The sequence below is a fragment of the Anser cygnoides genome, chromosome 3 (genome assembly GCF_040182565.1).
Source record: "Anser cygnoides isolate HZ-2024a breed goose chromosome 3, Taihu_goose_T2T_genome, whole genome shotgun sequence".
Lineage (NCBI taxonomy): Eukaryota > Metazoa > Chordata > Aves > Anseriformes > Anatidae > Anser > Anser cygnoides.
The window spans coordinates 28,606,063-28,630,482 of NC_089875.1; the positions used below are offsets into that span (position 1 = coordinate 28,606,063).

General features: G+C 44.9%; 1 protein-coding gene and 1 long non-coding RNA gene across 10 annotated transcripts in view; one reads left to right on the plus strand and one right to left on the minus strand.

The window, feature by feature from the left end:
• Window positions 1-277: 277 nt before the first annotated feature.
• The window catches only part of PPM1B (protein phosphatase, Mg2+/Mn2+ dependent 1B), a 58,620-nt gene continuing 34,477 nt past the window's right edge, over window positions 278-24,420 (plus strand). The window contains exons 1-3 of one of the 9 annotated variants that reach the window (XM_066993794.1): window positions 847-1,097; window positions 16,014-16,130; window positions 18,071-18,421. The gene's annotated coding sequence lies outside the window, so the exon portion shown is untranslated. Of the gene's footprint in view, window positions 408-490; window positions 635-845; window positions 1,098-16,013; window positions 16,131-18,070; window positions 18,422-24,420 lie in introns of those variants that run through there. The other 8 variants (XM_066993796.1, XM_066993795.1, XM_066993800.1 and 5 more) reach the window with 8 other exon arrangements.
• LOC106031476 (uncharacterized) lies at window positions 16,789-22,520 on the minus strand. Its single transcript, XR_007160938.2, has 5 exons — window positions 22,006-22,520; window positions 20,071-20,281; window positions 18,364-18,451; window positions 17,688-17,853; window positions 16,789-17,059 (listed from the first exon to the last, which is right to left on the minus strand). It is a non-coding gene; the product is annotated as an uncharacterized lncRNA (long non-coding RNA).

The window sequence follows — 24,420 nt, forward strand, 5'->3', positions numbered from 1 at the left end:
ACTGGGGGCTGATGGCCGTGAAGCACCGGACACGCAACGCAACGGCCCCAACAGGCGGGCGCGAGCCTCCGCCCCCCGGCCGGCCGGCCCCGCGCCCCCTGATTGGCTGCCGGTGATGTCATCGCGCGGACATACGGGCATTTCCCCCCTCCCCTCCCCTCCCCTCCGTGCCGGGGGGGCGCCGCGCACCTTTCCCCTCCCCGCAGGCGCGGCGCGGCCAATCGCGGCGCGGAGCGGCGCGCGCGCCGCGGCTCCGCCGGGGGCCCGCCGGCCCGGCCGGATTGACAGGGGAAGCAGCCAATCGGGAGGAGGCACCCACCGCCCGGTTCCCGCCCACCCCGCGCAGCGGCGGCCGGGGCGAGGGAGGTGGCGGGGGAGTGGCAGCGCCGGGAGCCAATGGCCCGCGGGTAAGGCGGGGCGGGGAGGCTGCGGCGGCGGGGAGGGGCGGGGCGGGGGCGCCGCCTGACAGCCGCTTCCGTCCGGCCAGCCCAGGCGGCGAGGCCGGGCGAAGAAAGTGCGGAGAAAGGCAGGCGCCGCGCGCGCCGGCGCCGTGATGGACGAGAGCGGCGGCCAATAGCTGGCGAGACGGGTGCGAAATGCCCAATCGGGGGACGCTCCCCAGCGGGGCCGGCGGGTGAGCGGCTCGCGGCTCGCCCAATGGCGCCGAGGCTTTCCAGCGCGAGCTGAGCGGGCGCCCAATGACGGCGGGGGGGGGGCGGGAACGGGGCGAGCGACGTCGGCGGCAGCCAATAGCAGGCTCGGGACGGGCGCGGGGAGGGGGGCGGGATCGCCGGGGGGGCGGCTCGGGGGGGGGCCGTGACGTAGCGCGGGGGGGAGGGCGGGGCCGGCGGCGGCCGTCGGGACGGGGGCTCCCAACATGGCGGCGCTGCGGGCGGCGCTCCGGCTGCGCGAGCGGGCGGCGGCTGCGGCCGGCGGCGGCCGGCGCGGGGCGGGCCGCGCCTGAGGGCCTGCGCCTCACGGGCTGCGCCTCGCCGCCTGCCTCGGGGCCCCGCAGCGCACCGCGCGGGACGGGCCCTGCCCTGCCGTGCCCTGCCCTGCCCTGCCCTGCCGGGCCGCCGGCGCCGCTCCGCCGACAGGTACGGGGAGAGGGGCCCGGGCCGGCGGGGAGCGGCGGGGCGCCGCCGGGGGAGCAGGGCCCGGCCGCCGGGGGAGCTGCCCTGCCAGCCGGGCCCTCCTGCGCGGTGCGGGGGGGTCGGGGGGAAGCTGGGGGCAGGGCCCTTGGGGCCGGGCGGGGGGCTCGGCGCCGGGGGTGGGGGCAGCTCGGGGCCGGGGGAAGGGGGGAGCCGTCTGAGGGGCTGGGGGCGGCCGCCTGGTGGGGGGGGCTGAGGGGCATGGTGCCCGGGGTGTGCTCGTGCCTTAGGGGTGCAGGCGGCATGGGAAGGCACACGTGTTTGGGGGTAGTGGTACGCGAAGGCTTGTACACCTGGGAGCGGTAGGCAGCTAATCCTGGACGTGTTGTGAGAACTGAAGGGATAAGCTGTGTGGCTTCTGGACGGTGTGGAGGAGGAGGAGGCTTTGGGCGGCAAGCCCGTGTCCGGCTTCCAGGCACGGTGGCAACAGGTTCCTACAAGGTTCTGAACTTGTTTTGTTTGGTGGCCGCTGCGGTTAGACGTAATGTGCGAGACCTTCGTGTGTAATAGGAGATGGTATGTGGACAGAGAGGCATGCATGTGCTTAGCTGCATGCAAGTTGGTTTGTCGGGCGCTCCTGTCGAGGGCTGAGAGAGATGGCTGGCTGTCACCAGCGGAGCGAGCCCTGCTTCGTGTGTGTTGGGACAGGCCAGGGCAGCAAGCGACGCGGTCTGTGCCCCGGGAGCATGGCAGGAGCCATGGGCTGCTGGCCTGCCTGTGACAACATGGGAAGCCTGGATGTTTGTTGGCTGAGCCATGGAATACAAATTGGAAAACTTACGGCAGTTGCCATATCTTGTAGACACAATGGTGCTGTTTGGAGAAAAGGCCGTGCATGTGCTGGGAGGTATCTGTAGGCATCCATCCGTACTGGTGATGTCAGGCAGTGTAAGCTTCTGTCTGTAAGGGCATCAATGCTTTATTCTTGTGGGTAAATTGCCACGGTTTACTGTAGATTGAGGCTGTGAGGGAACTTGGCCGTATGCTTAGAAGTAGAAATGAGCAGCGGGGGCATTGAAAGGTCTCTGTGGGTTTGGAAAGATGCGGGGGTAGGATGAGTTTGTGGGGATTGTGCTTGTACAGGGCGAAGCTTCCCGTAGGCTGTGCGTCCATGTGTGTACCAGGGCAATGGTATTTGCGCAAAAGGGAAACTGGAATTTTCATAGTGCTGAGTTAGTGGGAACTACAGAGAGAGGAGGCAGGCCTTTTGGCCGCAGATGTGGAAAGCTGAAATGGTGGGGGGGGAGTGGCAGTGAGCTGGGGCTGAGCAGGTGGGAGGCGATGGGCATCCTGTGCTCCCTTTGGTGTGGGGAGAAGTTCCCAGTTGCGGCAGCCCGTGGAAACTGGGAAAAAAAGTGATTGAAGATGAGGGAACTTGTCACTGTTAGGAATACTGTCAGATTAAGAGAGTCTACCAAAACAGTCATGGGGTTCCTGTTAAAGGCTCTTTTTTTCTTCCTCCTCTATATTTTGTTCTATTTGTTCCAGTGAGTAAATTGACCATTAAACGTGAACTTTTGCTGAAACTAGTGCTTGTAATGGTCTTGACTGATCAGGAGCTAACTAAAAGCACTCTGATAAAGACAAGCCCCGTGCACGTGGGCTCAGGGGCTGGGATGTGTCTATGCCTGTGTATTAGATATACCTTTATACTAATGTGAGTATGTGCATCTAGAAGGTGTGAAGTCTTCTGTCCTGGGCATATGGTTGTGCTTGAAGGACGTTTGGTGCATAAAACACTTGAGGGCCAGAGATCTGTGAAAAAATGCTCTGCGTTGGAATGTAAGGCTGTTTGGCTCAGGTGGAAATGAGGAGAAATTGCATTTGTGTATCGTGTGTTCTGCAGGTTTGTGTTAGCATGTGCTTGTTTCCACAGCCCCTCATCTCCCGTTTGGCACAGGTGTTTAGAGGATGTTGTCTTATGGGATATGTGGTTTAATTAAGGCACAGAACATCAATATGTGGGGATACTGAACTAATGTTGTGTGGAGCGGGCTGTATATATAGCACGTGGCTTTTTTGTGAGGCTGACAGGAGGAGGCCTTGCATATTTGAAGGATGTGGTTGGGAGTCTTGGAGGAATTTCAGGCATTAGTAGGTCAGAGACACCTGTAGGGGCTGTGAAGGGCAAAACGGAAAGTGACAAGGAAAGAAGTAGGTATCTGACTTTTTTTTGGTGAGAAAAGAAGTTGGGGGCAGTGTGTAGAACCAATCTTTTATTGCAGTAGCTGTGAGGTGGTCAGTTAGAAAGGCTGAGAGCTGCAGAAAGCAGAGAGTAGCCTCGCCCCCAGTAGTTACCCTGGGTAATGTAATTGCCCCCTCAGCTCCGGTGTGGAATTACCATCGGGTGGGTGCTCGTTTGTTCACATCCATTTTTCCAGAGGTGGTTGCTAATGTGGGCTCCTGACTTCTCTTACTCAGCTTGAGACCCTGCCTTGCATAAATATGAACCCGTCACAGTTGAAGTTAAAGCTTGTGAAGTTTGAGTGCTGAATACAGTCTTCTAAGATCCTGAATGAAAGAACTGCTCTTCTCAGAGGGGGCGACTGAGAGTGGTCAATATTTCTTACATGTGTTGTCTTTTTATACTGTCTTTCTCTTTTGTAATAATCCACTCAATATTGGATGTAAAATAATAAAAAAAAATCAGTCTGGAGCATCTATATTATAATCATGAATATCAGTCATTGAAGCAGGATGTTTCCTTTTTTTCCTCTCCCCCAAAAATCTGAAGACTGGAATCTGTTGTGTGGCAGCATCTCCTGGCTCATCGTTACAGTCGGGCTGCATAGACGTGGCACATAGGCCTATTGCTGTAGCTTAGTAAAAGAGAGCTCGTGTATTCGGGCAGCTCTGGAAGATGACGAGCTGCTGGTTTTTGCAGGCACGGTCTCCCCAGATGCAAGGGAAAGCCTCGCTAAAAGAATCTAAGTTCTAGGCTCCATGTGTGAGCCATGGGGAGCAAGTACCTAATAGGTCCTGCAGGCCTGTGTGTGATTTTTTCTTTAATACCGATCCTTTCTGCCTGTCACCTTGTAGTGTTAGTACCAAGTATGCTCTGTTTTACTTTTTTCTTTATATTTTTTGTTCCTGCTACCTTGTCCAACAAGTTTTTCTCATATCTCTGGGTTCATTCCTGCCTCTCTTCACCTCTCTGTGAAGGTGCATCCTCCAGATCTTGGGCCTTTTAGCAGCCCCAGAGCCTTGGTCTGAATGTCGGTCTTTTCACCAAATCAGAAGGAAGCAATGGTGATTTCTTTGGAAAACTGTTGAAGTCAAAATTCTTGCAGCCCTGGCTCCTTCCATGCCTGTCACTTTTGTCATTCTGTGCTTCACTGATTTATGCTTGGTCATCTGCAAGATTTGGCTTACAGATGTACAGGGTGTGAACTGTTGGTGCTTCTCCCTCACTGCCTAACTGCTGGTGGTGTGAAGGCAAGAGAAATGTTGTATGAAACTTCAGGAGGGCTCTGGTTTAGCCCGGGTCTTCAGCACATCTAGCATGCATGTAATCTTCAGGGAGCTCAGGTGCAATATCTGACATAATGTCATTGCAGATTCTAAATTAAAAAACGTATCAATGTCAGATGGTAAGAGTTTGGAAAGGAGAGATTGTCTGCATGGACAATGAAAAACACGCCCTTGATGCAAGAACAAGGATGCTGAGTTTCCAAAAACATAATCCAAACTGTTTAACAGACAGCCTTGTGAACTCCTCAGCTATTTGGCCGATGCATTTCAGGCTTGGGCTGATATCTAGCATGGGAGACTTCAAACTGGTTGAAACCTGGCAAGACTCTAAGACTGATCGCTTCTAGTGTGGGGAATTTCAACTCTGTCATGTAAATGTTGTAGCTGAGGAGTGTTTGGGAGCTCGTGGGTCCTGTAGTGTGCTTGTGGGATTGGTGAGGCAGTGAGGTAGTGTGTACCTGCGGCAGTATCCTGTGCTGAAGCCAAACAAGTTTTGAGGAATTGATAATGAGTGGCACTCACAAAGAAAACTGGTCTGAAAAGTTTTGCATGGGATGACCATGCTGGGGATGACCTCTGGCTGTTCAGCTCACCTCAGCTTCTTGAGGCACTGCTGGCATTGTGAAACAGAAGGGCTGCAAGTCAGCACAGGGGCAGTCAGTCTTCTGGCTCTTGGGAACGCTTACGCTGGGAGAGAAGGCACGCAGGTGCTTTTAGCGTAGGAATTGATAGAAGGGAACCCCCCAGTCTCGGCTGCTGCAGCCACTTGTACAATCTGAGGAAGTAATTCAGGCCCAGGTATTGTTCTGCTAGGACAAGTGTCACCCACTACCCTTTTTCCCCGTGCACCGTTAGTTTCTCATTAACATTACTTCAGTTCCTCATTTTATGGTTATACTACATTACTGGCTTGTGGTGTAGGTTCTCAGCTTTTCTGGTGGGAAATGATGTTTTCGTTGAGATTTCTTACATCTAAATAATACGACTAGGTGCTTAAATCTCTTCTCGCGAGCACTAGTAACAGGAATTCAGCTCATGACAACAGCCAGTTCGCTTAAGGGTGTTTCACACCAGGCTACTGGGGAGCTCAAGATGGCTCTGTAGTGTGCGACATGATGACACGCGTGACAAGTCAATGACCACAGACTTCTGACTAAGTCACAGAAGAAAGCAGCAGTCTGTCCTGGTAGCTCTCGGGGCATTGGTGTGTGCTAACACAAAACAGCACCTTCGGTAACTCAGCGGCTTTGTGTGCACCCCGGTGCAGGAAGCTGACCTTTACCGAGCGCAGAGCAAACAGGGCTCTGCATTGTTAGCGTGTGAACTGATTGTTTTTATCAAGGAGCTAATGGATTAAGCTGATGAGGATTTGAGTAGAGGAGGTAATGTTTTATTGTAATTTTATGACCATTGTGTGCAATTCATGCCCTATTGCCGTGGCCTGTTTGCCAGTTCTCCTCTGGTTCTGTCAGCCAGGTATTGTGTTTGAGACTCAGCACCTCGCATGTAAGAGCTTGGGTTGCAAAAGAGAAGTGGGTGACTGGAAAGAGAAATCTAAAATGATAGAACTGTTGCTAAAGAACTGAGACAAGGAAACTGAAACTCATGTACACTATGGTAATCCTGTAATACACTCAGAAAGTGTTCATTAGCGTATTCCCACACCAGGAGAACTCTCTCCTATCTGGGCAGCTTTGCTGGCTGAGATGACGGGCGAGAAGTACTGAGTGTTACTGAGCACGTGCTTCGTTTCCTACCACAAGCTGTAGCGGAGCCATTGATGTGGGCTATTGAATTGTGTTTTTGCTGTTATATAAAAGGTATTACAGGAGATGTGAGTGATGCACGAAATGCCTTTTGTTTTTAATCAGAAGGCTTTCCTAGATGTGTCCCACCAGCTTTTGCTACTCCTGAGTACAAAGGGGTGGAAGCAAAAGCAGATGAGTGCTGCAACGCTCCTGCTGTGGTTACTCTAGGAAAAGAAATGCTCAAATCCCCAGTGCAGCCCTTTTTAGGGCTGAGGAGGGGGGTGTTGGCAGCTGAAGCCTATGGGCTGAGTTATTGCTGCTTGAAGGTCTCTTAGATGATCAAGCAGCGAGCTGTAGCTGAAGGTGACCTGTAGGGTGGAACCAAGTTACATAGACCCAGTGTCCACAGTTGTATGTGTAGTTGTTGGGGTTTTATTCCAGACGAGCTGTTCTCGGGTTCTGTGAACTGAGTATACCCCAAACCCTGCTGGGTACTAGGTGTTCTCCAGGAGTTTTGGTTTAGGTTAATCCGAGAGGTGGCCAGTCTTGTGTTTAGAAATCGCTCTGAGATGCAAACCAAAGCACAGTAAGTGGGGTGACTCAGATTTCCTTGAAAGTCTGCTACTGATCCAAACTAAAACGCTGGTGTGGATATACTGCTTGAGGCAGCTTGGAGCGTTGCGGAGGGTGTCGAGGTACACATGGGGCTGGATCCTGCATTCTCCTGCCTCCAAAGTGCTGCTGTGTGGCCTGTGGAAATTGCCCCCTGCTCTCCACATAAGGTTTTTGTTTTTCTTCAATGGTACCTGAATTGTGGTTCCCAAGTGATTGTCCCTGGTTCTGCAGTTTTGTGTTAAAATGACTGCTATTACAGCTGCAGTAAATTCTGAAAAGCGGCTCTTTCGTGGTTTTACTTCAGTTAATCAAGAATGAAACTAGTAGCCGTGTGAGCAACAGGTTTATGAAGCCTGGCTTCCTGTGGCTTGCTGTCTTGTGGTTGGATTTATTTTTTTTTTTAAAGTATAATGTTGCAAGCAAGCCCTGAAAGTATTTCTATGTGTTCGGAGCATTCGTACGATACCTGTGCATGGAAGGATGTTACCGGTATTAAAGCTGAACTCTGCAGCACTTGGCCTCAAGAGGCACCAGTTTGGATGGGCTGTCTTTCCTCGATCCAACTATTTATTTCTGCAAAGCTTGTACAACATGATTATTTCTTGAAGTATTTACCCTGGTGTTAACTTAGGAATTGTGGCCAGTTTCAGCAGACTGCTGGGGGGTGAGGGAGGAAAGCCAACACTTGGCTTTCTATGGGTGTATTTTATTGATCTTTCCATTAATGGTAGCTCTTGTTTTGTTGCCTTTTTATGTTTGACACTGATTTGAATTTCTTCTAGAAGAGATAAAATATTTTTGTTTTTTGCCCCCAGTGTTCAAGGCAACCTGTCTAGAGGTAGGAAATGATACTTCCAATGGCAACTCCTCTTAATGGCAGCTAAAAATCTCTCTTCTGTAAGACAGATGAAATCCCTGAGAGTCTCTGACATGCTAATTACACCAAATGTGAGGCTGGTAATACCCACGGCACATCCAGTAGCTTTGGACCATGATTCTGGGTCCTGAATGAGGGTTTTGAAGACGAACGGTGTGTTGATGCCTAGAGTACAGCTGGGTTAGATTTTGAGGATGGTGGATTAGGATTTGGAGGGAGAGTGAGTTTTTGTTTGTGATCACTCTCGTGACCCTGAAAAGCTGCTGAAACTTCGTAATATGCTTTGAAACTTTGCAGCTGAGAAGTAGTGTGCTCAGGCTTGAGTGGACGGTAGGCTGAGTTCTGTCTTCAGTATATAAAAGCTGAAGAAATTGTTCTTTTCGCTTCTATTTTAAGTGCGTCTATACTCAAAGCACTGAAGAATAGTAATAAAGGACTTGTTTTATTTGTTCTGATTCCCCAAAGGAATCTGTCTTCCTAGTGAGAAGGTGCTCTGCCTGCTTGTTCATGCACCAGCCCCTGCTTCAGCTATGGTACTGGTTGCAGGCACTGGTGCCTGCTGCCTGGCATCAGCTGGATTCTCCGTGGGCCATTTGAGAAAGAAATGCTCATAGCTGACTTCAAGAGAAGGGGGTGCTGCTTTTAACGTGTGTAGGCAAGGCAAACCCGAAGTGCCTTTCCCTTTTCAGCTATTGCAGTGCTCGAACCCAGAGCTAACAGAGCCGCCAGGGACTCACCTGGAGAGCCATCGGCTCGGCGCCTCAGGAGGCCAAGAAGCTCTGTCCGTCTCGATGGAGCCCCAGCGCCCCGTGCGCTCTGCTGGGATCGAAGCGCATCTCGCTCGGGGTGTTCTGAGTCAGAGCTGAAGCGTCACCCCCGAGGAACTTATTAATAGCGCCTAATTACAGATGGGGTTGACAGGCATCCATAGGAAGTTTATCCAGTACTGGTGGGACCAGTACCCTGGGTGTACTGACCTGGCTCCTCAGGTGTGCTGCTTACCCATTTGCCAGCTTATCATGTTTTCTGTGTCTTCACCTCTTTTCCAGGAGACACGAGGCAAGAGACTTCTTGTCTCACTTTGTTTCCTCTGAAAAGATGTCTATTTGATGTGCTTGTTTAGAGTGTGTTTTTTATTAAAAACCCCCAAACCACTGTTGTGGTACTGATGATACTAAAATACACACACTGCTCAGTGTGGATTTGTCGCTTCCAGTTGTTTCCCTTAGTCTGCTGGATGAGTTTATTGGAGTCGTTGGAGGTCTGGGCTGGGGCTGATGATGCTCTGAGGGGCACTTGTTCTGAAGTAGTGTGTGGTTGTGCATAAAACTTCCAGTAGTAGCATTCCTGTACATGCAAAATGCAAATGATCTTGTGAAAGTAATAGCTAGAGCTAATACTGTTGTTTTTTTTTTTGTGAAACTTACTTGGTAAATCCTCTGTAAGTGCACCATAATTGAATTGCTGTTTAAAGGATGACCCAGGGGTTCATAGGCGTTGTCATGAAAAAGATGCTTTAATAGGAGCAATTGCTTGTTTTGTGAGAGGTTTTCCAGCCAACCTTCCTTTGGATTCTGGGCGCCCTTACACTGTAAAGAAACTGGAAGCAGTGTAAGTGGCTTTCTTTGAATAGTTGGTTGTGGGACCAAGGAAAAGACAAGCACACTACTACCTTTGTGGGTGGCTGCACAGGAATGAGACGGTTTCGCAGCACTTGCTAGAGTCAAAAAGCTGTGCAGTCTCCTCTGCAGGCAAATCTGAGAGCTTGTCAGTTTTTGATAAATGGTGAAAGTTACAGTTTTGCATTTTTCTGTATTTTACAACGGAAGTAACGATTTGACTTGCATGTGATGTAGGAAAAACAAACAAGCAAACAGGACTCTGCCACAGTGATGGTGATGTCTTGCATCCTACCTGTATCTCATAGTGAAACAATAGAATTTACTTCTCGTCTGTTATCTCTCTGTTATGCCTTATGCTAAACCACATCTGTGCTTTTCTATGTGCGTTTTTTTTCTTTTGCTTTATATGAGTAAAAAAAAAAACACTAGGAACTCCAGGCCGGAGAAGAACGACTCTGAAATATGTAATGATCTCAAAATAGTAGCTGTTGTTAACCATAACAGCTCGCTGTGTGGTTTTGACTACCGTTACAGTATTGTTTTAGTCTCAAGAAAAAAGGAATGTTGTCAGTTTAGAATCTCCTGACTTTTGCAGGGGAGGGGGCAGTGGTAGAGATTGTCAGAATAACTTCTCTAACAGGCAGTGAAATGGGGCTCAACCTACGGAGTCAGAGGGGAAGGAATACAATTCCGGTGTAGGTTCAGATCCTTGAAATGAGCTCGTGTGCTGTTGTTGCCCATGACATGGTCACAAAATGTCACTGGGAGAACTGTTCTGCAACTGTATTTTTGAAACCCTTTATTAATTTATTCTTGGAAAATATTGTCCTTGAAAAATACCTTATTCTCAGATGTTTTTGATGACTTTGTTATTTTCAACCTAAAAAGCTTTCTGTATTTCTGCATCTGTGCAGAAGCCAAGTACGGCTAGAGAAGAACTAGTCACTTGAAGTGATCTTTTTTCACTGTTGCTTCGCCATTTTGGTCAGGGTTATCAGAACTAAATTTGTTGGGTATTAACAAAAGAATGGGGTGACAATTCCATAACTAAAGAAATTTTTTTTTTAGAAAGGTTTGTCCAGATATGAAACCTGGCTCTTTGTCAATTCCACAAAGAACATGAAGCTGATGTGGAAGACATCTTAATGCACCTTACCATATCGTCCCTTCCTCCATAGGGCTTGTTTATTGATGGTCTGGTTAAAACAGAAGCTCCTGCACACAAAGCAGGCATGCCAGACCTGTCATGGGTTGTCATATTTCTGCTTGAAGCCTCTCCAGAGTAAGTAATGGCCCTCAAATGCTCTGTCAGAATCTCCATCGTCCTTTTCTGTCACTTTCTAGTTGTCGTCTTCAGCTGTCCCTGGTACAACCAGGACCAGTGACCCTGGCCTACCTGTGGGCAAGCTGCCTTCTGCACGGTTGTTGTGCTCCCGCGTCAGAACTGTTGATTCTTTCTGCTCAGTGTTTATCCTCTCCTTTCCTTGGGTCAAAGTCCGATACTACTGCTGAAGGAGAGAAACTAATATGAAACAGGAGAGGAATTCAAACGTAATATTCTTTCTAATACATAAGAAAACCGAAATACTTTCTAAAGAACCGAGATAATAAATGTGCTGAGAAATAGGCTAGTCCATAGACTATCTGGGGAGGCAGAGTTCATCCAAGTGTTCTTCCTTATTACCTTAGTGCTGGGCTGTGTGTTCTGATAGTTTCTGTTCATCATGTGAGAGATTTTTATCAGCAGCCTTTTATTACTAAGTTCTGCTGGCTGCCCCAGTCCTACCAGGGTGGTTGGCCTTGTGGATGGAGGTACAACTCCTTGATACTGGCAGGGGTAAAAATCAGCAAATGCAAGTTGACCACTGACTTCTGTGCTGCTGGGGGATAGGGAGGAGCTGCTTTGTGTTTAGTTTTCATTCTCTCTCCTTATTTTTGTTGACGTGGTTTCTTCGAGTTCACTTTCTCCTGTTGTGTTCCTTCCTGAGACAGGACTGGGGAGGGGGAAGAATCTTCAGTCCATAGGGCTTTTTTTCCCTGCGTTTGGTTGAAAGCTTTCTTCCCCTGAATAGTATTTATTAAAAAACAAACAAAACAACAACAACACAGCAAACTACCAACTTGAAAGTCGTACAGATAGAGGAAAACTTAATGCATGGCATGTTTTTGGTATGGATTTGAGGTGTCGTGGTACTGGTAGGCTCGCATCTCAGTCCAAGGAAGCAAAGATTCCTTGAAGGTCTTTAGGTCTTTAGGAGACAGAAAAGACATACTTGGATCTGACTGCAGTGTTCAGAGAAGAGAAGGAAAATTAGGCTGGGCTAAAATGATCTTGTGTCCTTTTTCCATTGAGAAGGGAAAAGCGATCAAGATTGTTTGGTTTCACTGCCTAAGTGTAGTGCCTTCAAACCCTTATGGACAGGACAGAAGTAAACCCAGCACAGCTGAAGAAGCAGCTAGCATATAATTCAGTCAAAGCTGCTTTTTTTTCTTTCTGAATTTCTAGTCTGCAAGTCTAATGCTACCTTGGTGGCAGTGCTGGGCACTAGACACATCCGCTTCCTTTGTCAGCCAGGCACTGTTGTCACTTCTTTGCAGCTGTTTAAAAACAATGGATGTAACATCTTGGAAGCTGCCTTGCTTAATGTACACAATCTAGCTTTGTTTTTGTCTCTTCGTTGGGAGTTCATTCTCTGCCCAAACAGCATTTTGTTACGTGCTGCCTAGCTGGTGAGCATCTGGTATTCTTAGCTAAAGGTCCTTAAATTTATTTTTTTTCACTGCTTTTTGGTGCTAGTCCAGTGCAGAAAAAGGGAGTTCTCTTAGGCTTCTGCATGTGCTCGGCATTTGCTACTGAAATACACCTGCAGTCCTGACTTTGCTTAAGGGAGAGGCTCTCACGGAATTACCTAAGGAAGTCAGTGATGCTGTAGTTCCGCAGTTTTCTGCCCCGACCACGTGCTCCTCTTCCTCCTCGTGCTGATACTTGGCTTTGTCTCTGCTCATGGTGAGTGAGACTTAGGTGATGTGTGCATGTTGCCTGGGTATCACTGAGCTTAATTTTGTTTTGGGTTAGCTTCTGGAACCGCATGAGGATATGAGAGCAGTTGCTAATGCACAGGTTGGAGTAGAAGAGGACAGGCGGTGGGAGGTGGGTTTATAGCACTATCAGTTCAGCCTAGGCAGACTGTTGCAAGACTGCATCTTGAGACGTTTCCAAGGAGTTTCTCTTAAGATATACTTACTGACACAGGTTGTTAAGGCTCATGGTTTGGATACCCGATGACTGACTTGCCAGTGGAAGTCGTAAATTTACTTGGAATGTTACTGCTGATGCTTTCTTTGCAGGTAGTTGGAGTTTTGTCACATGGCTCTGAACTTCCTCTAATAAATGACTCAGGATAGAAACAATGTCAGGTTACATGATCAGAGATCTTAAATTTTATTTAAATGAGAAAAATGTAAAGAGAAGACAATACTGGAAATATGTAAACTGACAGTGTTAGCAGTGTCACCAGCTGTACTGTCATACTAAAGTAAAAGAACATGCAATTAAATATTGATGTTCAAACCTCTATTATGACTAAATTATGAATGCCGTCTCTTGGATTTTCCCCAAATGCATAGGCTGCTACGGGTGATGATATGACTGCACTCACAGTGGTCATTCCAGTTTAATTAAATATCAACACTTGCTGACAAGAAGATCTTTATTCTGTAGGCACATGAGAATACAGCAGAAAGCAAAGCTTTACGTAGCAAAGGTCACGGTGAGGAGTTTGTCGGAAGGTTCCTGAGGGAGCCAAGAGGTTTTTCTTTGTCTCTTGTCATGTTTGCAGATTTCGTTGGGGATAAGAGAATTGCCTCTGCTCATCCACTGTTGGTATTGTTCACTGCTTAATGTGGAGCTAGAGCTGCTTATCTGGTCCCTGCTTTGAGCACCAGTTTTGGGGAATTTAAGAGAGACTTTTGGGTGAAACGTGGGTCATGTTTTCAGTGGTATCAACTATGGTTTGCATTCTTTGTCTTTGTGCTCAGGAGTTCTTGAATTTGTTCAAGTACAGAGGTCTCATTAAGAAGGATTAGCTTTCAGTACGGTATGGAAGGAAGTCAATTCATCTGAAAAGATGTAAGCAATCTGAACTTGAGATACTTTTTTTCAGATGTCCGTAGTGAAACACATAGGTTTTCTTGACCACTTGCCGTTCATGGCAGCTACTTTTGCTCTTCCCTTTCTCTGCTACCAGTTTCTGTTATAAATTTTCAGTGGAGTTAGGAATATCAGGTTTTCCTTTTTATATCCTCTGTTATTGCCTTGTTGCTAGACACCTTGAAAATTAATCAGAAACTCTGTTGCTTGATGGCTGTGTTCAGCTTGTTGAGACCAGCTTATTTTTATGCACTGAATCCTTATATTTGGGCTTTGGAACATCTGAATTCTGCAAATTGTTGGAGCTTGGAGACCTCGATTTTTTTCTTTTTCATGGTTTCAAGTATCCTTGCTATGTTATATAATAAAACTTGCTTTTTCATGCACTAAAAACATTTAGTGCTTTGCTTGGGTAGCATTATCAAGTAGTAGTTTATGTCAACCTGTAGCAAAATGTTTCTGGGCCCTTGAAAACAGAGGCTGGAAGTAGCCAGTGTGGATTTACCGAGGGTAAAATGTGCTTGACCAGCTGCCCGCCTTCTGTGATGAAATGACTAGATCTCTGGTTGAGGGGAGAGCCGTGCATGTCACTTTGACTATTGCAAGGCTTTTTTTACACAGTGTCCCACAGCATACTCCTATTTATAGTCTGGATGGGAGGATGAGAAGACAAGTGAAAAACCGGCTGAAGAGTCAGGCTCCAAGGGTATCAGTTGATCATTTGTACTCTGCCTGGACACCAGCTACGAGCAGTTCCTCAGGGGTCTGCTGTGACCTACTCAGTTTCACATCTTTGTCAGTGATCTGGAGGAGGAAATGGGATGTACCTTCAACAGGTTTGTGGCAGACACCGAACAAGGTGCCTCAGAGGCAGGGTGGCCATCCAGAGGTGGTACTCAGAAAGGAGCAGGCCTGTAGGAATCTATGAAATTCGGCAAGGACACGTGCCAAGTCCTGCTTCTAGGGTCAGAAATCTAGTCAGGCAGGGATGAAAACCAACAGCTTTATTCCCCTTTAAATGGCATTTGTTCCACATGTTCCCAGACTGCATCTTTAATATTATGCCCAGTTTTGGTCCTCTAGGGTGGTAACAAACTTCTGGTATCTACAGGGATGGATACCAAGTGGATGGAGCCAGTCTCTTTACTGAGAAGCACAGTGGGAAAGCAAGAGACTGGGTCATAAACTGGAATGGGAGAGTGTGTGCTGAAAAGTTTTTGGCATGTATTTCCAGTGCTGCTAAATAAAATAACTTGGACAAGATCAGCTACTCCTGTTGACAAATGTCTGATATTAATCATTAGTTACTTGAAATCTGTACCTATTGGGTAAGCATTGAATAAGCAAGGTACATTCATTGAATAACATAATTTTATCTAAGAATGAAAGAAAAAAATGTTCTTTAAGTTGAAAAAGTTGTTTTAGAACTTTATAGTGACCGATGTACCTTTTCGCTCACTTGCCTTCACCCATTATTCTGAACCTTGAAGTAAAGCTAAGCAATATGCGGAACGCGTCGCCTTTAAAGTTGTTGGTTTGGGGAAGAAAGATGCTGAAAAAGCAAATGATGACGGTTTCACTGAGACTAGTCCAGTTCCCTCTTTGCCAGGCCTTTGAAGAGAAACTCATCCTAGATCCTACACACGGGCATCTTGAAAATGGAAAGCTTTAGCCAGATCCACGCTACCAAAAATGTATACTGATATATATGTCTAGGCAGGGTGGGCTTAACTGTGATAGCCCTGCTCGTGAGTTTGTGAGGAAAGCAACTTAGCTTCTTTCTTATTGGCAAGGTAATTTTGGTGAATAGTTGCGTGTCTTTCTGCGTTGGCTTTTACAGAAATCTATAGTAGCTAGTGACAGGATTCTTTGGTATGGTTTGTGTAGTTGAGATTAAGTTTGAACCCCAACTTTTAGTCCTTTTCTATTGAGTCCAGGGTTTGTATATACTCTTGTAAATGATTGTGTTAATGTTCCAGGCTTTTTCATCCTCTTTTCTCTTAAACATGCACGCGTAAGCATGTGCAGGCTCTCGCACTCTCACAGTGTATTCCTGGATTACAAATGACTTTCAATACACCTATTTGAGGGTGGTGCAGATTATGATTTTTTTGGCAGGTATTGGCCATTGAATGGTGTAGTTTAAATCTCCTGATACATTTTATCTCTAAGAAATGAAAGGCATTCATGTCTGAGGTAATACAGCAGAAGATTACAAGTAGGAACTTCTTGACTAACTTCACTGCTTCCAGTGGTTTGTGTGTTTTCTTGGTTCCCCTCAAGAAGTTGCTATTAAGCAGCTCTTGAGCTATGGATTTGCTTGAATAATGTGTTGTCCAGGAAAGAAATTGGTCAATTCTTCCATCTTACTACTTTCAGATTCAGAGGCTCTTCCGGTTTATTCACCCCCTTATATACAAGGAAGAGTCTCTAAAGTGAATCCTTATCAGAAGGACAAAGATCTGGAAGAAATTTGACTTTTGCACTGCGTTCAAGGTAAGACTTTCAAAATTGTCCATGATCAGATGGCAAAAAGCATGAATACTGAGACTTGCGAAATGGATCTACTTCTCATTTGTCAGTTTTCTTGCATATTATACTTTTCCTGCAGAATATTACGAATAGTTAAGCATTAAATACCACATAATTTTGTGGACATTCGTTATGATCAGGTGCATAAAAGCTAGCCGTGTCTGTGTTCTCTAACTCAAACAGTTAAGCAAGTTGGTACATGTAACTAGTGTTTGCTATGCAAAGCTGGCTTTCGGTAGTACAGGTGTTCATACTTCTAAAACCGACATACTAATTTGCATGATACGAAATGGAATGTCTTACTAAAGCGTGCGTGTAAGCAACCATCTTTGGTTTAGCGGAAGGTCCTGCGCTGAGCTTGTTGGAATTTCTCTTTAATGCATTTATAGCTGGAATGCCATGTTCAGTCAAGTTGAAAATATCAGGGAATAACTGTGGAATCAGAGGGTAGGTGTTGGAAGGAATGGTAGGTGCATTTATTTCAGTAAAGCCATAGCTTCAAGCACCTATACGGTTGTCATCTCCCTGCAAATTAGAGCTCTGATCAAGTGGTAGGAGTATTAACATCAGTCAGCAGGGTGACGCCATTGCCTTCAGCTTCCATGCACAGTTTAATAAAATGTTTAATAAAATGTATCATTCCCAGCCCCCAAGGCAAGAATGGAGAGTGTAACTAGGTTTGGGGAGATAAAATGCATAGCAGACAGTGGAGTTCCCTCTGGTGGGACCAGTCTCAGGAAGAGTGTTGGTGGACTGTACTGTTGGCTGTGCTAGCATCATATTCGTGGCTCTCAGAAGGAGGAGCTGGAAAGGTGTTTCAGAAGAATGGAGAGAGATATTCCTTACAGATAGCAGATTGTGGCCTTGTATTCCCCTCCTCACACAGTGTCCAGCTGGAAAACAGATGGTGGAGACCTTCATGTGGAGTTGGAAGGACATGAATGTTTTGGGAACTGCAAAGTACAAGTAGTGCCTAATGTAGGCAGCTGGTTGCCTAATGCTAGCCCTTCAGTCTTGTGGGGGCAGTGAGTTAGGCAGAACTACTGAAGCTGGCGCTTATTTTGCTGAATTCAGCACTTGTTTGAAGGTTCAGGTCAGCAGGCTTTTGTTCACATAACTGTTTCTTATTTGTTGTGCCTGTGTGGTTCTCTTTTTTCTAGGTTGTAGATTTTACTGAATTACCTATGTAATCCCCAGGCTGAATGTTTACTTTGCTTTTTAAACTGTTAAATTGATCAAATTCTTTCAGTCATCATTCTGCAAAGGCCTGAATACTTAATTACGGCTCACAAAAGGGATAGTCTTATTTCCCTCCCCCCCCCCCCCCCCCCCTTTTTTTTTACGGATACCTGGTTTAGTCCAGACAGTTTGTTAAACCTGGTATAGCATACATACAGCTTAAGCTTGACATTTTCTAAAGAGGTAGGACTGAGATGTGAGCCTTGGAAGATCTAGATACATAATTTTAAAATATCTTGGCATGCTGCCTCTATAAACAGGATGACATTGTAGGGTGTCTACCCCCTTGCTACAGTTCACGTGTTCTTTTCCTCATTGTGGTGTGAAGGTGGCATTCCCAGCAAGGCAGTGTCTTGCAGCCAGCAGTGGTGTAGGAGCAGTAACTTTTGTGGAACTGGAGATGGTGTCTTAATCTGTTAGCCAAAACTGCCTGCAGCTGATGTCTGACCTGATGAATAGCATAAAATAAACATTGAATTATTAACATGCTTGCTTCCCGGAATCCTTTTTGCTGTCAAGTCTGTGTAGACCTCTCATAACTGCATCGACTGCCTGTAAGCCCTTGAGCCCCATCTCTACTATTGATTTCTTGTGAACTGGCATGGTCTTTTTGCATGTTAGTTTTAACATTCTTATCGCTAAAATTGCCCTTTGAATTTTTGCAGGTATATTTCAACATGTATTATAACACTTGCGTAGTGGCAAAATTAAAACAGTCATTGCCTCAATAGATATATTTGAAACTTCTTCATTAAAATACATTGTAAATCAAAAGAGTTTAAACCATATTGATTAAAAGTGAGTCAAACTGATTTGTTGTCAAACTGAAGTTGCAGTACTAATTGGACAAAACTATTCGAGTATTTAAGCTTGCAAGTTGCGAAATGACTGCTTCTTGCCAAGTACTCCTCTGTTTAGATGACAAGTGAAGCAGTTCAGATAGCTTCAATGCAGATACCTGAAAAAGATTCCATGTGTCCAGGCAACGATACTGGAGACTGCTGCCAGAAAAAAAGGTAACGGAAATTTGCTTCACTCTGCAGTTCCTAGAGACAGTAATTTTTTGATTAGTCTTCAGATTTTTTCTTAGAAAGCTTCTTTAACATATAGAAAAAGTAGAGCATGCTATAAAAATGCAGGGGGCAGTATCGTGTTCTTGTATGTAATCTGAAGAGCCATCTGTGGTCTGAAACGTAACTTTCTGTAACACACTGTGGATTGAACAGTACATACCATGGGATTAAACTATAATCGATCCTGCTACAGTATGGGAGTCTATCAACACATACCACGTTGAATCAGCTGCTTCTCTTAAGCATTGGGTTATAACTGACTTCCTAAAAGCACGTTATGTTCCTCACTTGAAATGATCAGTTGAACTGGGCTGAGTATGGAAGGTGATCAGTTTGTATTACCAAGGAGAGTTCGAGGCAGATGAACACACTTAAAATTTTTAAGGTGTCTTTTTAAGCGACGAGTCTCTTTACACTATTACAGTACTGTTACTGAAATAACTTTGCTAATAGGTATGAAAAATTTCTTAGCATGGTAGAGATGAAGGAAAAAATGAGGTTCTAAAACTAATTGAGGCATAAAAATAACTATGTATCTTAATGATTCCTATTTGGAGGCTCCAGTTCCTGTATTACTTAAGTATTTGAATTTAGTTCTTTTGCAAGATTGTGTTTGTGTGTTTGTTAGTTGACATAGCAGATGTTTGAATTCTCTCTTTCCAAGTTTGCTTTGCAGTAAGCATTGAAATATCTGTAACATACTAAGTGCTAATATTTGTGCTCTGTTACTGATTTGAAAGGCCTGGTGATTTTGTTATGGTGTTGAATGACCTTTTTTTGCATTGAAGTCCTTTTGTGCATAAACCTATAAATGGATCTATTTGTGGCTTTTTTAAGTCACATTACCAAGTGGCAGATAACTTAATTCTTCCTGTAACTGCACAGGAACATCAGCGGTGTTCAAGCATTTTTTAAAAATGTGCTAGGATAGCTCACCTTTAGTTCACTGGTATGTGAAGACTTATCCTAAGAAATGGGGGAGGAATAAGGACATCATTTATATTATTTCAGAGAGGGCAAGTCTGCATCATATATACAGAAAGTAAAAGCCATTCAATCCCTTACAGATTTGATACAAGTTGATTTCTGTCATTGAAAAATGTATCACTGTTAGTGAAATCTTGCTGTATTTTCCCTATCTGGTGCTAACTGAAATACTGTTTTTTGTGTGATCTTTTTGCTCATTTCTCACTCCGCTTTATGGAACTCAAACTCCTCTTAGATTTTTATATATACTTGTCCCAATTAAGATTGTGTATATTATACATGTAAGGTGGCAAAAATGGGATTTGTTGTCATACATACAGCTGTGATGATTTAATTCCCCTCACAGGCAAATAGGGTGCTGTTGTGCCTTTGAGAATCCTGTGGGGATATATTTGCCCTAAATACAGGCTCTGTACAGAAAGATGTGCTGTAGAAGCAGGGTTTAAACTTTGACAGGTGCAGCAGGAACAGAAGATGTGGTGTTGAGGACAAGTAACTCTTCAGTGCTTCAGTGGTTCTAGCAGCCAGGCTTCACTCAAAAGCTTACCCAGTGCATTGCTAGCCAGTGAATTTAGGTGAGATTCTCCACCTGGATAAAAGTTTACCTTTGGGAACTCTAGCTGTTAGCTGGCTTAAAAATCACTGAAGACTGTTCATGGACAAATTAATCACGATAGTCTTCTGCCGAGAAGCTGTTCTTCCATGTTGTGAGCATTTCCTCTGAGAGACTTGCAGTGGTGTCACTCCGAAAACTGTCAGACTTCCTGCCTCTATCCTAGTGCTAGGGCACTTTGGAGCACGGTCAACTTCTGTATCCTAGCAGTAAAACAAGACAATTATGTCACATTTTCTATACCTCTTCATCCTACAATATTTTGCGGTCTGTAGCAGTGGGAGTTCTTTATCTGAATGCACGCACTTGCTACAGAATTGACCGATCTGTAGCTTTCTCGGATTTTTGCTGAGAACTGCTTCTGTAAGAGTTTTTTATGGTCTTAAGATTTATTTTTTTTGAATGGCTTAGCAAGAAAGGGCTAAGCCGTTCTTATTTCATAATTGACAGAGCAAGTTTTTATTCCCAAGTTTACTTCTGAATTTGAATAATGCTGCAGTTTACTAACACCTTGCTTTTCTGCTGCGGAAAGGTCTGACGAACTCGGCATGTTCTTTTCGTACTGCTGGAGTAGCTAGAGAGGGTGAGACATTTGGCTTCGGTGTTAAGTGAGGTGCTGTTGAAGGATGTGCCGTGGCTAAGGGACATGCCATTTCAGTCCAGAGGACTCCTGAATAGATGTCATTTGATAACATCATGAAGCACAAGCGTGGTGAATTCTTTCTCAGAATGTTTGACAGTGCTCAGGTTGTGATTTCTGCTCGCTTGAAGCAGAGGGATATTGACGAAGCCTCAGTAATCCACCTGGAGTGACTGTATTTTTTAAACGTTGATTTGAAGGCCAGATGCTCACAGAGGCAACAAATGGATGGGTAACTTCAAACTGACTCATTAGCTACTGCCGCCTATCAAATTAACAAGCAAGATGATAATAAGTTTACCTCATGGGGATACTCCATAAGAATGCATTCAAAAGATAGGCACTTCACTAACAGTGAACGGGATTCTCATGTTGCCTCTGCAAATCACTCTGGTGTGCCAGAGCTGAGTTCGAATCCCTGTCAGGAAGATGGATGCTTGCAGATTCTGGCCTTTGCAATTAAAAACAACCAAACTCAGGTCCAGGCTGAATCAGAACATATCTTCTATCCGCTACTCCGGAAGCGCCATGGATAGCATAATGCGTGTTCAGAATTTATCTGGCATTGTGGATGTAGTGTATTATAACAGTTATTAAAGACTTGTGCAAACTCCGCTCTACAAAGTCCTAACAGCCCCAACAAGCACGTTTGTTTAAAGTACATGTCCCAACCTACAATCAACTTACAATTCTTATTTGTAGTCTTGATGTTTTTTAAGAACACTAATGTATAAGTGTAATACGTTTTTAACTCTTGAAGATCATCTCCCTTCTTAGTTCTGATAAAAATCACATATGAAGTTTTATACTTGGATATTTTGACTGGAGCGTGTTTGGTGGCCTTTGTCTTAAGCATACCTGAAACTGGATGTTTGAAAAGATCTTCAACTTAACTGTTTGAGATGATTGTGTATTTGTGCTTGAGTTCTCCTAATCATAGTTGAAACCAAGTGAACTCTTGGATTACAGGAGAACAGAAGTAAGTGCTTGCTAGTGATCTCCCAGTAGGTGAGCATGGATTGTATACATGTATTCACAGTTCTAGAAAGGCTGGCTTGCAGTGTTTCTTCATCTTCTGCTTGTATAATTCAACAGAGTTTGAGTTACTCATCAACTAGATGAACAGTCTCTGCTTCAGGCATTCACTTACACCAGCAGAACTATCTACGTGGCTGAGTAACAGGGATTAACATGGAACGAGCTGCTGAGAGCAAATATTGCTCAAACTGCCCCTGCTGCCAAGACATCTACATAGCCATCATGTGAATTTAGTGTTCGAAAACTTACCCGAGAGAACTGTTGAGAATTCAGGAATTCAAAATGTGCCTGGCAAATCTGTATGCAGGATAGGTCTGCAGAAAAAAAGTTGAGAGTAGCTTTTGTAACTGTTTTCTAGATGTATCAAAAGCCAGTTCTCTGGTGCTGTAACTGAAGCCCACCATTTGTGACGTAATATTTGAAAGTATGAACTGAACCAGACTGCCAAGCCCCTAGTATTACTGGGATTTGTACTGCTGCTAAATACAATGGTAATCACCTGTTCCCCTTGGAAATGCAGGCTTGAATAGTTCAACTGATTAACTTGCAATTAAAACGTTGCACTGTCAGCTTCAAACTGCTGATCTAAATATTCACCAGAAACCCAAGTAAATTTACTTCAAGATAGTTAGCATTGTAAGAAACCCTCGATTTTACATCTTTTCGCTGTATTTTAGGTACTGCTGTTCTTTTAGCAAAACCTGGATACTAGTTTAGCTGCTTCAAAAAGGCTAAAGCACTTAACTTGCTTCTTAGAGGTCTTAATTTCAAACTCTTCTTCATTCCCTTTACTTTAGATATTGCACTAATTAACATTTTAATGGAGCTTCAGCATTTGGGTGGAAAAACATTAAAAAGAAGTCTTAGCTCAGTTTTGGTTGATTCACAATATTGTTGTATGGAACCAAGAATCACTCAGCAACTGCAGAGAAAATTCATTCATCTTATACTGTAAAAGATGAACGACTTGCTCTTTAGGGTGCAAGTTGTACGTTGCCTCAAGTAGTTACACAGACATTAATTGCTCGTTTATGTTTGGGCTTTGTCATATATGTAGGTTAATGAAGAACTACTGCATGAACTTGCACTGCTAGTGCACTCCTTTGGTACGTGCTCTTTTTTACTGTAAAATCAGGTCGCCTCATGTCTACGTGAGGAGGGGGATATTATCTTACATTTACCATATGTTGACAACGTGCAGTAGGGAAGTTGCAGTATACTGGCTAACCTGCAGTAAGCTTACGGGCTTGCTCTTTTCCTTCTCCCTCTGGTGTCTTCTACTTCTGTAAAATCTTTTATTAACTTTTGCATCACCCACAGTTCGGAGGGATGGTATCAGCAGTGGTAGTATTTTGGTGTTATAAAGTCAAATATGATACATTAGATTTTACTTTGTTTTTCATGATGCTTAGGGAGCGGGGTTGGTTGGTTTGTTTTAAAGCAGCAGTGATTTGGTTGTCCTTTAAAAAGTCAGCTGCAGCTGTTTGTGGAACTGCATAAGAAGTGTATTTCTGGTGTTTGGCTGACCAGAATCTGAAAACTTGCAAAGGACTGGACGGTGTGATGTTTTTTGCTTGCTTTAACATTTGGATTCAGCTTGAAGTTCATTAGTGCTTTACCATCAAGGTTGTTTAAAGATGTATTTAATGATCAGAAAGGCTAGCGTGTGCTGCTTACCCTTCTCTAAAGTGCAATGGTAGGGTTCTTCAAACTTGTCAAGATTCTTGCCTGCTTGGTATGTGTTTTTATTTAAACATGGTTATTGCTGACTGTTGGTTTCAGTTCTTTAGCAGTGATTCACTTGTGATGGCTCTGGCTGTGTAGTCTTTTGCATCTGAAGAAAATGCTGTAAGCGTGGTGAAACTCAAATTCTTTTAGCCAAGGGCTGTTTTAGTTATGCTCAATTAAAAACTATGCTACTGCAGGGTAGAATCATAGAATCTGAGAATATCCTGAGTTGGAAGGGATCCATAAGGATCATCAAGTCCAACTCCTGGCACCACACAGGTCTACCCAAAATTTTAGACCATGGTACTAGTATCTTAATAGCAAAAAATAAAAATAGAAACTTACTAATGAACTTAGTCCTACTCAAATAACTGTTTAGACACGCCAAATGTTCAGGGAGCCCATAGAAAATGCTTAATACATTTTGTAATTCTCTTAAGCCTTTAATGGGAGGCATTCAGCTTTATTTTTGTGAAGTAGCTTATGATTGGCAATCTACGTAAAACCATTTTATTTGCTTATATCAGCATTTTCTGCACCCAAGTTTCTGGAGCCTTGATACAGTAGCTTGTTGTCCCCAAGCTGCATCATGAACCGAAGTATCTCCATACAGAATAAAAACCTGCGGCTTGCTTAGAGAGGTAAGAGGCACTGCTGTGCCGAAGTAACAGAAGTCATGTCCCCTCGCTGGGCAGTGTTCAGTGATGGGATATCTCTTGAGGTATTTTTGTCTCTTTTGAAACACTGAATACCCCTGTTCCACACTTCTGAGAACTTGTGCGGACAGAATTTGTGTGAATGGGAGCATACTGGGGCAAGGTGCTCTTATCTCCAAATGTCTCTCTTTGAGTCCGCCATGATGTAAGAATCCAGTTTCAAGGCTAGGAGTCGCTCTCGTCTGATGAATGCTCTCGCATCCTCTGTAGAGTAGAAGAG